General features: G+C 39.8%; 1 protein-coding gene across 9 annotated transcripts in view; it reads right to left on the reverse strand.

Moving 5' to 3' along the window:
- ARVCF (ARVCF delta catenin family member) overlaps positions 1-17,999 on the reverse strand; it is an 803,654-nt gene extending 785,655 nt beyond the window's left edge. For 3 of the 9 annotated variants that reach the window (XM_075216612.1, XM_075216556.1, XM_075216570.1), the window contains exon 1: positions 17,781-17,999. The gene's annotated coding sequence lies outside the window, so the exon portion shown is untranslated. Of the gene's footprint in view, positions 1-17,776 lie in introns of all 9 variants that reach the window. The other 6 variants (XM_075216561.1, XM_075216579.1, XM_075216587.1 and 3 more) reach the window with 3 other exon arrangements.
- Between the last annotated feature and the right edge of the window lie 399 nt (positions 18,000-18,398).

Consider the following 18,398-nt stretch of genomic DNA (forward strand, 5'->3'; position numbering starts at 1 on the left):
CCTGGGAAAAACTGTTCAGTATTATAGAGCTCCCAGGAGCTACTACAGACACACAGTGCACCAACCCCAGATAGGACAATCCATCACAGGACATGGTCCTAAATACGTGTGAGGACCTTCAAGTGTCTGTAATAGACTGAACAGGTAACACTTTACTTTTTAAAACTCTTTAAAACAGATCTGCAGTGGAATGTCAGGGTAGCACTGAATAATGCATTTTATCCACATGGTACATATTTAAATTTTGTTGATAAGTGGTTCTTTCAGCAGAGGAAGCAAGATAAAAAGGACAACTTTGAAAAGAGGTTTGGATAAACAAGTGTCGGCATAGTTACCATTCCAACCACTCTGCTGCAAATATGGTCCACCAGTTAAAAATTATACTGTGCATATGAAATCGAGCTAAAACAATAAGCATGTAGAACAGGGTGAATTCATCTGTTTTGTCTTTCCATAAATGTCAGGACAGTGTTGTTTCAGAAAATCATTTAGACATTTCCAAAAGAAATTTGCCATATTGCTGTCCTTGTACATCTGTTAACATTAATGCATGTTCAAGCTGACATTTTTTTTTACCCTCTTAACTGTTCACATAAGATTTTAATCTCATGTAAATCTTCGCTTTTAGTATATACAGCACAGAGCTGACCACTTTGAAATACCATCATAGGAGCTGCCTGTCAGCAAAATAACAATATGCCTTTTAGATATACTCAAAAGATGGAGTTCTAAAGTAGGACCTTTTAATTTTGTTTAGCTATTCTTGAAATGTTTCAAGTTAATAATTGTTATACTCCAGTCACTTACACACTATAGTATAGCCAACAGCAGTAGCTCACAATATAGGCAAATGTGTCCTGGTGAAAGAAAAGTGATACCCTATAGGATTTGAATGAAACCACTGCAGCTTTACTATATGAACTGGCAGTGAGATCTCAGGGTTACTGAAATGCATTGTCCCACTGCAGTATTCTGTAGCTTGTGACTGTATGGGGTAGGAATAGGAGATGTGATTTTTGAAGGGGGAATTTTGTGCTGTAATTGGTTTTGTATTCTGATAAGATAATTCATTTGGAAGAAGGAGGATGAGTTTGTGTTAGAGGATTTTTTATTGGACGTAAAAGTTCTTGATATGAAAAAAAATAAAATACAAATTCTATTTACTAAGGAAATAGAGATTGCTAGAATGAGATATACATTTGTATGAATAGGGGATCTAATTGTTAGAGGGGAGTTTTTGCTGGAAGAGGTTACTTTTAGATATATGTTCATCAAGTGGGGAATTTTTATTTATTGATTTACTTTTTATTTTAGAGCTTTCAGACACAAACATAAAAAAATAACAGATTGTAGAGTATGAAAAACAATCGCGATGAGGATACAGAACAAGGAGCAGTAAACATTATACATTGTCACAAACATTTGTCATTTTTATGTTGGGGTGGCAAGTGGAGAAAAGTTATGGAAGGGGGTGGGGTGGGCTGGTCAACTTTAGTCAAAATGACCTCAAAGACGTATGTAAGTCGGGGACTGGTAAGAGGAGCAACTCAGAAGATGGGGTACTTGAGGGAAGGGGGAGAGTAGGATAATAAGTGCAGCCAGGATGCTCAGACCTGATTGAATGTATCATCCTCATCATGCAGATAATAGGTACTCTTTTCCATCAAGGCAATAAACTCAGGGCAGAATCGCAGGGAGGGTCAGTTTCCAAGTCTTGGCAATCAAACACCTGGAAGCAGCGAGAATATGAAAGGCCAATTTTTCTGATTGTCTATGAGCATCATGAAGTGGATAACAAAGGAAGGAGGACAATGGGTCCTTGCAGACAGGACACAGAAGGAGCAAGGAAAGGAGGGTTCTGACTCTGTCCCAGAAAGAGGATATTTTTGGGATGACCATCATGTGTATATAAACAAACCCTGTTGTCCACATCCACGCCAGCAGGCTGAGGAATTAGAGGGATACATTTTGACAAGTTTGTCCGGAGTGAAGTACCATCTATAGTAAACTTTATATGCGTTCTCTTTAATTAGAGTAAAGGTAGCCATCAGTTCATTTTCCACACTAATAATTTGTCAATAGTCCTCCTCGTGCCGCCTTCTGGAGGTCAATATAACATCTTGGGCAATACTGTATATAAAAGAGATCATGCCTTTTTGCAGAGACGAGGAGATACATAATTTTTCAAATGAGGAGAAATGCCAGGAAGGGAAGGGGATTCCTAAGTGGAATTTCCAGATGTAGGAGAGGGATGCCAACATGAGATAATTATGCTCAATGTCCACCCATGAAGTAAAGAGGACGGAGAGGCAAAGGAGGTGTCACAATCCGATGGCTAGTAAGGGCCGTGGAATCTGCTTGAATTGACACTACCCTCAAAGAGGCGCGGAGTCTAACGAACAGGGCGGTGTTCGCCAGGGACCCCAGCAAGGAAGTATGGAATTCACGGCTTCCGCTCCAAATGTCACGGACCTCTAAGAGGGTTTCATGCCAGATCCGGAGGAGGACCCCAGAGATTGTGGACCGAAGAGAGATGTGCCAGATACAGGTAAGTGGTACATTCAATAAGGATTCTAAGAAAGTAGAGGGTATTATCAAAAACCTTTGGAATATCCTTTTGGGGACGATCAACTTAGGAAAATCCTTAACCCTAAAACCCAGACTTATCTACAAAAGAGCAGAAAATTCAAAAACCCAATTAGTGAAAAGCACCATACCTCCATGTAAGGCATAACTCAAAATACCTGGCTGAATGATAAAAAAAAGGGTTTCTTTCACTACAGCAGATGTACTGCATGCAAAACGAATCAACGTAATCGGTGAGCACTTTCAAATCAAATGTCACTATCACAGGCCGCCATGCTGCTCTCCTGCATCCTGGCTGTTGCCCGGGCTGCCGGGATGCTTCCTCTCCACTGCCGCCTCCTCTGGCAAGCTGACAAACAGCAGGGCACGCGCGCAGTTAGAGGACTTAATTAACAAACCTCTGGGGGCTAATTAGTGCAGGGATCAGCTTTGCTTCCGATTGGGCAATAGTACTATTTAAGGCAGGGAGGACTTAGCTTCCCTGCCAGTTATAGCTTCAGTTTACACTATTGCTGACCAGCTATTGGTTGTATGAAAGTAAATTTGGGGGAAAGGGAAGACATGTGTATCTCTTATGTGGGGGCAGACCCACGTCTGCCCCCACATATGCCAATCTTTTCCTGGGATGGTGGGAGAGGGAGAGCGAATAGTGAAACGCGCATTGGCGTCAATATGTGCCGCAGGCTCTCTCAGTTTTTAGGCCTAACATACAGACAAACTTAGCAAATTTTAGTAGATATTTAGCTAAGGGACAACAATCTATTATATATAAATACAATCTCTATTAGGTGGATACTACTGATCGCATACTCTCTGACACTATCAAGGAGGATTAATACCGAGCAACAAAGCTATCCAGGCTACTTATTAGAGTTGAGGATCATTATAGTCGGTATTATACTCCCCCTACTGGCGAAAATCTGTATATGTAGACACAAATAGATTCACTGGTGAATCAACTATATAACTGTTATGTAGAGAAAATGAAAAATTATTACCATATTACATGCAACTTGGATTAGGGTAGTCAATATCTTCCGGTTATATATGCCAGTAAGATTTAATCGCTAAATATTAACAACATTTAATTAACAAATTTCTGTTTTTCCAGTGACAATATTAGTTGATAGTTATATATACTGAATCCAACAAAAGCTTATGGCGCGCCTAGCAGTATTTTTCTGCTATTTTAACAGTCATTCTTCATTTTTTGTTTTTTCATACTATATTCAAGTATTAACAATTCACTAATGTTGTTCAAGATATATAGACCATTATTTTAATGCATATCAATAAATTTTATATTATATTTTATTTTGGTCTTTGAGTGCCCTAAATACACATCTCTTCCCTCCCCCCCCCCCATATTTACTCTTATATTACGCTTTAGATGTGTGGGAGCACCACTCCCAGTGTAATTTTGAAATAATGGGTATTATCCCTTCATTTGAGACATATCAAAAATAGAGGAGATATTAGATCCACCTGGTGCAATATTCATTTCTTTCAGTTACAGGTTGTGCCTGTGTTCTCATTACTCTGAATGTCTGACGACCTTGTGACCGCTGCCTGTTTACCCGACCTCACCTGTTTTGCCTGTAGCCCTTAATTCTGCCTGTTTACCCGACTTCACCTGTTTTGCCTGTAGCCCTGAATTCTGCCTGTTTACTGGACCTCGTCTGTTTTGCCTGTTGCCTGACTTCTGCCTGATTACCGAATCATGCCTGTTTTCCAATTGCCCTGACCTCTGCCCGATTACTGGGCATCCAAATACCTGTGAGCAAGACTCACTCTACGGGAAAGGCGGCTGCTTGTTAGAACGGCTTGTTCTAGGAGTTTATGTTTGAGACGCTAGCTGTAACAGTCACTGGGGAAGCATACAACATCAAAGACAAAATCACTTGCGACACAGCAGGTGTAATTTATTTATTGGAATGTCCCTGCGGTAAACAATCAGAAAACTAAGCATTAGGATTTCAAAACATCAAAGAAATATAAGCAGTAAACTCAAAACACACAGTGTCCCTGACCATTTCAGCAAATAGCATAATCATGACCCCTCCAAAATTAAGATTCATTGGTATTTGTAGTTAACAAAATCATGGGAGGATTATATTAAACTAATCTCTCAGGAAGAAATAATATGGATTTATAATCTTAAAATCCTTTTACCAAAAGGTGTTAAAATTGATTTTGAACTGAATACCTTTTTATAGTTCATTCATCCATGAACATGTATAACAACCTTCACCCTATGATTTAATATTAGAACAAACTTTATTGTGCTGTCACTAAAATATTGCAAAATTTTGTCTAACGATATCAAGATGTACTGTATATTAATATTTATATGGACTTAATCGTTTAGAATTTAGCCTATATGGGTCATTCCATGCCAAATCATCACAGCTTCCAACCGTCCATTTTAGATTTTCGTGAAGTTTGTTCGGATGCCATAAAGCAACTTTAACATGTAAAATTTTAGCCCTCAGTGATACACGGTGTTCATGCAACAGGGTTGCAAACATGAAAAAAAAAAAAAAAAAATTCATAACATACTTTTAATGTACAAAAAAAATTAACCATACACATTTTTAAATATTCAAGGTCATAGATCACATCATGTGACCTTAAAATGTAGAAGTCAATATTTAAATATTAAACAATTTTTTTAATGAAAACTAAGGTCCCTTAGCCAAGACCAACAAGAACAACATGAAAGTTCTACCATAATGAGAAGCAAAGTTATGATTCGTTTTAGTTGACCTTGCAAGCATAAACTTTAAATTTTTTGTCACGTTTGCAACTCTGTTGCATGAACACAGTATATCACTGAGAGCTAAAATTTTACATATGAAAGTTACTTTATGTCGTCTACCATGCTACCAAATTTCACAAAAATCTAAAATGGTCAGGTTGAAAAGTTACTTTTTCTGTGATGATTTGGCATGGAATGACCCATATGGAAACTAAACAGAAAGACTTGTCAATCAAATGGGCAGATCCCATCACTGACCTCCACTATTTAGTAACCGCCTATAAAACATGGAAAGGACTCAATCTGCATACTTCCCATACCTAACTGATCCCTGAGGAAGCCCTGAGCGGGTGAAACACATTGGATCCATTACTAAAAACTAAGAAATCACTCATTGCCTGCACCACTAATTACAATCACTCTGCGAGTGTCAGATTCCTATACTATCACACAGACCCTTCATGAACAGAGGAACCAAGAAGTAACGAATAACCCAGTGAGAGCCACAACTGCATCCCCAGCAGCTGGAAGAGCACCTAAGAGAGGGGTAAGATCCGGACAGACTACAGGTGTTGGAAGGATCGGTCAGTCATCCGGGCAAGATACCTACTGAGACTGTTTAACAATGCACTCTGTAACCGAACCCAACTGCTGGAAACACATACCCCAGATATGGAACTTTGGGCACCAATTTTGTGAGTCATACACATACTGAGTTTTATTTAGTGTGTATGGTACATTTTAACAACTGGCACTGCTTGAATCATTTCTCCACACACAAGTTGACTTCCTTAATTTATTGCTCACTGGAACATTGCCTATTGCCAGGAATTAATGGTTCAATATCATGGTCTAACTGTTACTGACTTTGATCTGGTATGACCACTTTGGTTATGCATGATTTAAAAATTTGATTCTGGAGTTACCAATATTACTTTGAGTGTTTGTCATCACCTCTACTGATATTGGTCCGGATCATGTGCACATTATATTTTGTATATACATATATACACATGCATTAATACACAAGATTACATTTTAAATAAAAAGTTTACACACACACATATTATATAATATATATATATTTATATTACACTAATCACAGCTCACAAATTATCTGCACCTCGGAATTCAATTTCAATTTTGGTTGTTTCATTTGACTTGAGGGTAGGGACGCCCTCCTTTTCTTTACATTCCCCATAAGGCAGCAACTGCCATCCATATATACATAAGAAAACGCAAATCCTTCATTACCTTGTATAATATGGATTTATGTTAATTTGTGCTGATGGGGGGTATGTATTTGCAGGAGTACGGTTTGTGTAAAAACAGGGGTAGGAAGGGGGAGTTTGTGTGCTGGAGGTGAGTATTAATGACATAGAGGGTATTTTTAGAAGAGGAGAATTTTTCAAGGATTCCCTGGATCAAAAGAGGCTGTGTGGTTTATGATTTCCCTTGCTTTATTGTGTGATTGTTTATTCTTCATATTGAATTTTGGATGGAAAACTTTCAGATACAGCTTCCCACAAGTGGGTTCAAAAATAACCCACCACTCAAAATTTAAAATGTACTGCACTCTGGTATTAAAAAATGGTGTCAAATTATGTGTACTGTACATGTGAGTACTGGTAATGGAGGCATTAGCAAAACACATGATTTCATGTTGATGTAAACAGATAAAAACCATGACATTACAGTCACATAAACCAACTTACCATGATTTGTGCATTTACCATAACCATGCTAGGCATTTCAGACAATTAAATCTTGCCTCATATGGCATAGTAACAACAAAAGGTGCTACTCACAAAAACAACACTCCTAAAGCGTGCAACTTGTCACATTCAAGCGTTTCTAACACAGATGTAACCCTTTCAAAAGAACCTGACACTTTAAAGAAAAACAGCATGCTAAAGGGAACGTAGCAACATATCAAAAATAAACAAGCTACAGTCTCCCTTTAGTGTCTTCATTCAAATTACTTTCATATGACAATTTGATAGCTTGCATTGATGGAATAAAACTGTAACAGCTAAAGAGAATGGCAAGAACCAATAAGATCTCAACATTATCAGCAATGTGGCTAAATTGGGTGAAATTCATTCAGGAGGAATTAACACAAACCAAGGGGATGCAGTGCTTATAAAATATACTATGAGAAAGTAAAAAAAAGCAATAAGCCAAGAATGCCTCTGGCAGTTATGTCACACTCAGATACAAATTGGCCATGAGTTTTGCCTCCCTTACAATGATTACACATATACTAGAAATAACAGAGACAATTAAATTAACCACTGCATTGCTTGAAAGCTGCAGTGAACAGAACATACTTGAAAACTGGATTTAATTATCATGCTGAGAACTGCGGGTGGTCAAAATAACAAAATGCACGTGACAGTTTATCACAAAATACCACATCTAATTACTTTCTTAACTCCAATCTAGCTGTGCTCATAATCAGCCAGGCCATTCCGATAATATGCATATATCTTTGCTAATGCTTTGGGGGGGAATAATAAGAAAAAAAAACTAAGGTTGTCTAAAGGATAATTTGCCATAAGTCACATGAGTAGTAGCACAGTGGGTGTGACAAGTGGCTGTGTAGATGCATGGGTTTATCAACTACTGTAACCCTTTACATGCCAAGCTATAACAGATTCATTCCCACAAACACAGCCATCACTGATCTCACACGTACATTTCCATAACAATTCATACTTTCCATTAATTCACATTTAATAAAAGAAAACAAATAAGGGGCATGGTCACCTGTCAACACTCTAGGTGCGACAAGAGGGAAAGGGGAAGGGCAAGTGAGCTCAAACTCCTTTTCACACCAAGATTTTAAAGGGGGGGGCAGTGGCAGCTGAGTGTGCTGGGCAAGAGGAAGGTAAGCTGGGCATGTGTAAAAGGTAGAGGGGGAATGGGAGGCAGGTAGTATATCTATTACATTCCTGTACCAGAGAAATAACTTTGGAGTTACACTTTATACTCTTCTCAATTCAACTTTTAATTTAGGAGGAATAATGCAGCATAAAATATTCTCTTTTTCCCAAAAAGGAACCCTGCAACACTACTTTGCACTTAACTTACCTCTTATCCACTGCTGTCAGTGTCCTCTCCAGCAGCCTCAGACTATCTCTCCTTTGCTACTGTTGCATAGGAGGAAGGTAGCTGTTACTACCCGTCAGCAAGATGATTGTCAGGGTTATCTCCATTTCCAAGCAACTACACTGAACTCAGAGGCGGGCTGGCCCGGGGGGCAGGGGGGCAGATGGCACCCGGGCCGGACAGAATAACAGTATTTTACGCCGCCTGGTGGTCCAGTGGTAATGCGATGGAGACAGCCTTTGCAGTCTGTGCAGGGGCTGTCACATCGCAGAGTACTCACTGCAGCCGGATCATTCATTCACAGAATATTGTATATTCTGTGAATGGATGATGCCCCCCGCAGTGAGTACTCTGCGATGTGACAGCCCCTGCACAGACCGCAAAGGCTGTCTCCATCGCATCTCAGTAACTGCTTACATCATCAGGTCATGCGACCTCCGTGGTCACATGGTAGGAAGTGTAGGCGGGGCTGCTGGGACTCTATGGTCTGTGCAGAGCTGCAGCAGTTCTCTATGTCCCTGGAGCCACTCGTGTACAAAAAGGTAAGAGGAAGGGGGAGTTAGTGTGTGTAGGGGGGGCTGGGATTGAAGCTACAGGGTATAGGGATACATGTGACTAAAGGTGCTGGGCAGAGAGGGACATGTGTGACTAAAGGTGCTGGGACAGAGTTGGACATGTGTGACTAAAGGTGCTGGGACAGAGGATGACATGTGTGACTAAAGGTGCTGGGCAGAGGGGGACATGTGTGGCTAAAGCATGTGGGCAGAAGGGGGGCCTAATTATAAAACTTGGGTGATATATTGATTTAATGCCAGGGATTGTTGAAGTTTTCTAAATTTCATGTACCCATTTTTTTTTTACCAAATAGGACCTCCAAGGATCCAGAGCCAAAGTAACCAGCAGCCACAAGTGGTGACAGTGACAAGAACAGGTAGGAGAGAGCAGGACAGTCTGCCAACTGTCCTGAATCTGGTGGGATAGTCCCGAATTTGGGTGACTGTTTCGCTTAGGACAGTTGGGAGGTATGTCCCGCTTCACCGTATACTGCTCGTGAAGGCAGAACTGTGGGCACCAAACAGTAGTGCCTGTGTATTTTTTCTGTAAAATGATAACCATGCTACATCATAGGGGGTTACCCTGTCTAAAGTGCCCAGGCCCCCCAGAGCCTTAATCCAGCTCTGGGCCTGTGCATAAATATATATATATGGATTAAGCAACACAAATAGCCTCTATGTATATAGATAAATATATATTGTACCAAAAACCACCCTTTAAGGATGGGCCACTACTTATGGGCCAGTGCTGTGTGCTTGCCCCCCAGGCTAAAGTCTGCCAGTCCTCCCCTGACTGAACTACAGGCAACTTACCGCAACACACAAAAAATATTGCCATAACTAACCTCAAGAAAGAATAACTGTCAACTTAAGTCACACCAGCAAAATACACATAGTAGATGATCTACTATATGCATCTTAAACCAACATTATTATTATTATCGTTTATTTTTATGGCGCCACAGATTCTGTAGAGCTTGACATAGTTGTACAAATATGACATACAAGAAAACAGTAGATATAACAACTACAAGGGTAAAGAGCAGAATAATACACGCATGGAGGCAATTAACAGAACAAAATCGTATGACATACAGAAACAATTCAACGTCAGACATGACAGGGACAAACAAGGAAGACAGACTGGATAAACACAAGACACTGGGTAGAGAACCCTGCCCCTGAGAGCATACATTCTAGAGGGAGGTTGTAGTGAGAAACAATAGGAACTAAAGGGACATTAAGTTTAGTAGTCCAGGTGGAAAGCAGAGCAGGTGGAGGCTAAACAGTCAAACAGACTTTATCACTAATTTGACCACTTCACCAAAGAACCAGGTTGTGTCTGAACTAGAGATGCTTAGGCTCGGTTCCCCGAGAACCGAACACACCCAAACTTAGCTGATCCGAGGACTGAGCCGAGCCGTACTTTTGCGCGCCTTCGGAATTGAAAACTAGGCAAAACGTCATTGTTACGTCGTCGGATCTCGAGAGTTTTGGATTCTATAAGTACCGCCCTCCATGGCGATCCAGCGCCATTTCACAGAGGGACACAGAAGGGGTAGCACAGTTCTTGCCAGTCTCTAGAGCAGTTGGGCAGCATCATAGAAAAGAAAGAGGAGGGGTAGCAGTGTTCTTCAAAGTCTCCAGTGACATTCAGGAGAGCTCCTTTGCTCCATTGCTAATTGTCATTGCTGAAATAGAATTAATAAGTATGGCAGGCTTGGTCTTCTGAATTTGCAGTCACATTGTTCGGTGTTATATAGGTTACACACAAAGAGGAGAGCTCCATTGCTCCATTGATAATTGTCATTGCTGAAAAAGAAATACTAGGGCTGGCAGACTGGGTCTAAATCTGCAGTTACATTTTACTGTACCATAGCTCACTGAGAAACAGGAGAGGTGGAAGGGTTCAGTGCTGAAACAGAAATTGTAATAATAGGGCTGGCAGTGTTCTTAAAAGTCTCCAGTGACATTCTAAAGTGCCATGGCTCATACAGAAACAGGAGGGGTGGCATTGTTCTTGTCACTATCCAGTCTCAGTCATGATGATACTAATCCCTCTACCTCATGTGCTAAAGTCTATGTTCAAGTACATAGTGGTTTTAAGGCAGGGAAACAAAAATTAAGATAAAAAGCTCGTACATTTGTAAAGAAAAAAACACCTCTCTAATAAAGGTGAAAGTTTACTGTAGAAAAATATAAAATTGCCAACATGCCATTCTACCCTAAATATTAGAAAGAATACCAGTATCAGCTAGCTCCCTTCTCTCAGCTAGATCTCAGCACCTGCAATCTACACTGTCATCATATTCACCCTCATCAGTATGTACATCATCCTCAAACAATACTTATTCATCCCCGCTAGAATCTACCATCACAGAAGTCTGTGATGTAATTGCCGGTAATGGCCTTCCTCATGGAATTTGTAGTTCGTTTTACGGAAGAGCTGTTACGATTTTTGGGCAATTCTTTTTGACCAGACCAAATGTCAAAATGTTGTGCTGACTCATCTGCATCACCACTGGGTATCTTGGGAAAGCTAAGTTTTTTCCTAGCAGCAATTTCCAGAGAAACTGAAGGAGGAGACGTCATTGTCTCATGTACCACTTGAACTGTCATCTTGCTGACCAGGAGCTCATTGCATCTCTTGAGATCTGGGTCAGTTGGAAAGAAAGAAAAGAGATAGCTCTTAAACCTAGGATCAAGCACAGTTGCCAAAATGTAATTATCCGATTTCAAGATGTTGATAACTCTTGGATCCTGGCAACCGAATAAAGTACTTAATCTACAAGGCCAACATAATTAGCGGAATTGTTTTGTTTCATTTCCTCCTTCAATTTCTCTTGCTGCTATTCAAAAAGTCTAATTAGGGGAATCACTTGACTCAAGTTAACATTGTCTACACTCTCTTCACAGGTGATTACTTTGAGTGGTTTCAGCACCTTGCTCAACACAGAAAGTATTCTCCACTGCGATGGACTAAAGTACATTCCCCCTAAATTCTATTCTTCTTTCAGCTGCTGCATTCTCCTACATACTGTTGCAGAATCCCGAAAATGACCATAAAAATTTTGGGACATATACAGCATCTCCTGCCTGTCATTGTCATTGCCAAGTTGATTGTGTGAGCAAAACAGGAAATGTGATGGAATTCCCCCCGCTGTATTGCTCTAAACAATATTGGTGGCGATATCAGAAATCACATATCCTCAGGAAAGTCCAAACAGGATAAGCCATGTTGCAATGACATCTTAGTTTTTCAAACAGGTTGTCAGCGATATTACCTCAGACCTGCGCCTTGTCTCGTCTCTGATAACCACCTCTCACTTCCGCCTTCAAGACTTCTCCCGTGCTGCTTCCCGTTTATGGAATTCCCTGCCATGCTCAATCAGATTTCCTCACAGCCTTCAAATCTTTAGAAGCTCTTAGAAAACCCCCATCTCTTTTTAGAGGTGACCTTATCCTCGATAACACTATTCACACTAATGCACCCTCACAACTATCCCAATCTCTACTATGAGCCACACTTGCTCCTCTTTTTTCAGCTGTGCCCTCTTCTCTTTAGAATGTACCCTTTGTTTTCATGTCTCCATTTATTTTGTCTGCCTTGTCTGTTCTTGTTTTACGTATGTCTTGTTTTATTTATGTCCTTGTCTTTCCTACTGTATGGCGCTCAGAAGCACTGTGGTGCCTTACAAATCTACGATGATGATAATAATAATAATAATAATATGCCTCTTAGTGAAGCAGATGATACACAGAGTAGCCTGCCTCTGAAAAATGCGACGTTCTTGGGTACATGCTGTTGCTGTCCCTGCTGGCGAAGGCGAATCACCAACCCAGTGGGCTGTCACAGTCTTATAGTCTTTAGTTTGCCCAGTTCCGCTTGTCCACATATCTGTGGTTAAGTGTACAGTGGGTTGAATGCCATTTTGTAGCCCAATAATTACATTTTTGCGAACCTTCTGGTAGAGGTGAGGAATAGCTTTTTTAGTAAAATGGTGTCATGATGGAATTTGGTAACGGGGACACAAGACCTCAAGTAACTGTCTAACTCCAGCTGCATTAATAGTGGATATTGGACGCAGATCTAATACTAGCATAGTCGCCATGGCATATGTGATCAGCTTTGCGACTGGGTGACAGCTTTCATACTTGCTTCCTATTGCAAAGGATTGTTTAACAGCCAATTGTTGTAAACTACTAGTAGCCTTCTTCTTGATCTGCTTCTGGGTTGAAGATCCACCCCCAGCAGCGGCAGCAGTAGCAGTGAGTCTAACGCTCAAGGATTCTTCTGAGGAGTCCTTGATAGAGGAGGAGTCCTCTACTTGGATGCAGGACTAACTCCGATCACTTGTGAGGATGTTAATGATGAAGGCGTTGGGGGTATAGATTGCAGGTGCTGGGATCTAGCTGAGAGAAGGGAGGTAGCTGATGCTGGACTGCTTGTTGTTATTTTTTAGCATAAGTTTCTGATTTTCACAAAAGCTTTCCATGAATTCTCTTCAAATGGCGTAACATGGGTTAGGTTCCTAGATGGTTAAGGTCCCTACCTCTACTGACTGGCTTTACAATGCTACAAACAGCTAGACAACTGTTGTCAGGATTTGGGTAAAAATAATTCCACACATAAGAGCTGGATTTTTTGTTCTTATGCCCAGGAATGACAATGGCCTTCTTCTTATCACTGGCAAGAACTGCTGCAGTCTTTGTTTGAAAGTGTATGAAAATAATATTGTGACCTGTGAGGTGGTCAAAACTGACTGCAAATTACTTGAAATTAGTGTTATTGAGGTTAATAATAACGTAGGGGGGAAAGGGGAATCATAATGATGCGATTTTAGCAAAAAAAAATAAAATAGGGATTTTAGAAAAAAAATAGGGATCCAAAACCAAAATACGCAACGGCGGTTTTGCCAAAACAAAAACACGATGTTAATCCAGATCCAAAACCAGAACACGGAGGTCAGTGAACATCTCTATTCTGAACATACTTTTAAAGGTACTGAAATGTTGGGAAAAAAAGCTAGATTTTCTTATTTACAATTCAATACAATATTTATTGCACATTACTACATAAAAATACAGAAAACCACCATTGTTAGTATATTTGACATATTCAATGGGTTAGTATTCTTCTAAACATGCTTTGTAACCTCTGAGCAGCCTCTCTCACCAAACGTTGCATAGACAAATGATGCCACATTATAATCCATACCAATTATGTATATTAATTTCTGGAATATTGCTCTCTGGCAAATGAAAAATAAACTTTTCTAAAGTAAACAAAAAAGTTAATAGTTAATTTAAATCTATAGCAGCAGTTTTATTTTACAGATTCTTGATATTACTCTAGCTATGTATATTAAACCTGTAGTTATCATCATCTGCATATAAATGAACATCATAACAATACAGACCTACAGTTCAACCTCTGAACTCTTTCAGTTGTGTCCATGATGTATGTACAGAAAGTGTTTATCATAGTAATCTATCAGTAACTAATTTGACAGGCATTCAAGTGGAGTTTAGCTTCTGTTGAACAAGATATAATTCAATACACGATGGGCCTGATTCACTAAGCAACGTAAATGCAGATATGTGCCGTATGTTGTGTAAAATTGCTCTGCACATGCGCAGAAATGGACTATATGCCAGGAAACGGAAGTGCATGTAATTCATCTTCGAACGCAAATGATATTCAGATAATCTAAGATTCCAAAGGCGGAACAAGGGAGTTAAACGGTATATGCATGTAGTCAATGTACAGTAAGCGCATGCCAAGAATAAGCGCATGCACATCTGTCCGATTCAAGCTTGATGCACCTCTGAGGTACGTGATTTTGAGCCGTATCATTTGCACCAATAACAAGGTTTGTGTAAGTAACAAGTGATGATGATCGCGTATGTATGCAAGAACATGTGTTTGCAGTCAACAGCAACTGTAAAAATCCATTTTATGTACAGTAGGCATTATATGTATTTCAAGGGAAGTGAAAATTAAAAAAAAAAATTCAAGTATTTTTATTAACAGGTGTTAATGTATTTAATAGTATTTTTTCATCTGTGCACTATGATGGGACTTTTTATATAAATATGCATTATATGTAACCAGCAGTGCGTTGTATCTGTCTGCATACGGCAAGTGGCGTATAGGCGGAGCGTACCCATATTCAACTAGAAACGTTTCTTGAGATCCTCTTGCTGAATATGGGCGTACCTGCGTGAATTTTCTAACCAATTTTAAAAAAACAAATTGGGTTTACTTCGCGTTCTTTAGTGATTCAGGAACAATATGTGGAAGTTAAACTGCATGTGACAGCATACCGTATATTAGTTATTTTTAAATCAGTTGTCATCATTTATCTCATACCATGCAACAAACTTATTTCTAATTGTGACAGAACTACAAAATAATGGTGTCTGCAAACCCTAAGGTTTATATACACGTGTGTTGAAAAACAATGCCTGTTTAAAGCATAGACAACACCTTGTATTTTGTGCTCACTTAACAAAACACAAAACAAGTCTTCTTAAACCCTCCCTGCAACATATTGTACTATGTACTTAACACATGCAAAGCTAAGCGAATATTTGTCAGAAGATAGTAATGGGGGAATTCAATTGTCTGTGATGTGTCGCCATCGCTACACACATTTCCGGATACATTGCTACCCCAACATCGCAGATTCTCCTGTGCACCCCTATGGCTTGTGAGGAGAATTCAGCAATGCCACAGAGTGCCTTAGCGACCATTCAGAGGCACTCCACAGACAATTGTCCCCTATATGTCCATTTGCTTACAGTATTCAGCATTAAATCAGTTTACAAGCCTTTAAGAATACATGCTGAATGCATTATATTAATGGCCGAGCATACAAGTAAGGCTGTGAGCATAATTCAGATAAAATAATCCAATATTAGCTAGAATGAAAAATTTTAAAAAAAATGTTGTTACACAATGAACAGAGTCATTTCTGCACATATATTTCAAGTAAACTGTGGCAAGAGCAGGGAGCCAGATATTATAATAAATAAAGGTTAAGCCTGCTCTGTATCCCCTGTCTCCTATACTGTTATTGCATTGTGTGTAGTCTATATAGTGTGTTAAGGATTGTGCAAACATAGCACGGAAATACCTAAGTGTTGCCATGTGGGTCCCTTATGCACTGATGGGTACGGTCATTCGTCATTTCAGAGCACGCAGGGACCTTGGGAGCTGCACAAATTTTACATTTCAAAGTCTTAAGCTTGCAGAAAGAGCAGGAGCTACAGAAGTTGAAGCTCCAAACCCTTGCTTTATTCCAACTTCAGCTCAGCTCCAAAATGCCAGCCCCACTTTGGCCATGAAGTAAAAAACTGATCAACTCCACGACTTGGGTATATATATATTACACTGAGATTTGACGCAATTACCCCTAACTATTGGCGTTTGGACTTTGAACTTCGCCTGTTAGAAGCTACGTGATGGCGCAGAAAGTGGTGGATACAGGAGCTATAATGTGGTCTACTCAGAAAATATGTTCTCCATCAAGAAGCTAGAAAACAGCTTTTATACCTATCAGTACTGGTTACTTAAGAAAAATAGGTAGAAAAGGTATTGTATTAGTATGGTGAGTGGGATTAGCCTTTAAATTAAACCAAAACATACAATACATACATCAGCCACTAAAAAAGAGGGTAGTTGTGCAATTTCATTAGATGATGTTTAACTACTTTTAATTATGCTGTTGCTTTCCTGATAATCTATGTCCTCAGATAGCTCTTAGCATCCTACAAAAACGCAGAGCTCATGGGGTAAATGTTTCAAGCTGAGAGTTTTGAAAAGTGGAGATGTTGCCTATAGCAACCAATCAGATTCTAGCTATCATTTTGTAGAATGGACTAAGTAAATGATAGGAAGAATCTGATTGGTTTTTCAAAACCGCCGAAAAACTCTCAGCTTGATACATCTACCCCCATATCTGTTAAAAAAAAATAAAAAAATCACACAAAGCATATTCCCTGTAAATATACTTATTACACATAGGTTTTTCACATTTTAGACTCAAGCATTAGCATTGTATGTAATATATACTATATAGTTATACATCATTAGATCACACACAGACATATATATATATATATATATATATATATATATATATATATATATATATATATAAAGCTCATTAAAAAGTTAAATCAATCATCATTTGAACAATACTAAATCCTATTCAGATGAGCACTGAAACAAACCACATATTTCATTCCCATTAGGGGGGGTACCAATAATATATCTTTATGTTTTACTTTGGTAAAGTAATTATTCTGTGTCTCGTTCACTGAAATTACTGGGAAATCAAGATATCACCGAACTCAAATCTGGCTTGAATATCCTGAAGATTCAGACAAATCCTGAACCTAATCCTGGATTCAGTGCATCCCTAATAACTCCCACTATCTGTCTGTGCTACTAGATCACCGTATATTACTGGTACTGAATACTTTATTACATTGGTGTGAACCATCAGTATTACATTCATGTTATATTGCATTTAGCCTGTCAGTTTGCTACACGTTAGCCGGGTGTCACTATTATTCTAGGGTTTGCAGCGTGCCCGTTTTATATTTAGCACATGACAATGGCATTATCTCCTTGATTCCACTGATTCACGATGTCTCTCTCTATATTCCATCAACCATGACACATTTGACAAGCCAGATTCTACGGCTGCACAGCGCCCGCACTACTTCCATTACCGCCCCACTGTCATCTGCTCTTTACCTACATCCAGCTGTTGGGTCCAGAGCCGGATCGTCCCCTGGGTCTTGCAGCCTCCAAACGGGCCGATACCAATGCTGGAAGGCGGGTTCCGCTGCCACAGGCTGTCCCGGGTTCGCTGTTATTGTCCTGTCAGAACCGCCCAGGTCGGACCCGCCCCCTCCTCTGGGAGCCCAGAGACCTGCCGGTGAAAGGCGGAGCTCCGAGGGGTATCAATAAGCAAATGGGTGGGATTTAGCCGTTGCTAATTACCTTACATCACTTTCATTCCCGCCTACTTGTCGCTAAGATGCCCAGGACAACAGCAAGCTGCCCAGGGAATAAACCCTCCCCCTTCTGCCTAGTAACTCCAATGAGCTCGCCAGCTTCGTCCCTGTGTGTTTTACTTGGCAGCTGATTGGCTACTGTAACCGTCACTCATAACATATACGACTGCCACTGGTTGAACAGTACATCTATCTGTATAATTCCACCCTAATCGGTGAGAGGATCAGTGACAGGATATCTAGACAGGGTTACCTGTCAGACGTCTTACTGCTCTCTAGTAACAATATTAATGTAACGAGTGTGTAACCGTGTGTTCTCTCTCCCTCTCCCCCTCCAAAGGGTTATTCTTTTAAATTGA

The sequence above is a fragment of the Mixophyes fleayi genome, chromosome 1 (assembly GCF_038048845.1).
Source record: "Mixophyes fleayi isolate aMixFle1 chromosome 1, aMixFle1.hap1, whole genome shotgun sequence".
Classification (NCBI taxonomy): domain Eukaryota; kingdom Metazoa; phylum Chordata; class Amphibia; order Anura; family Limnodynastidae; genus Mixophyes; species Mixophyes fleayi.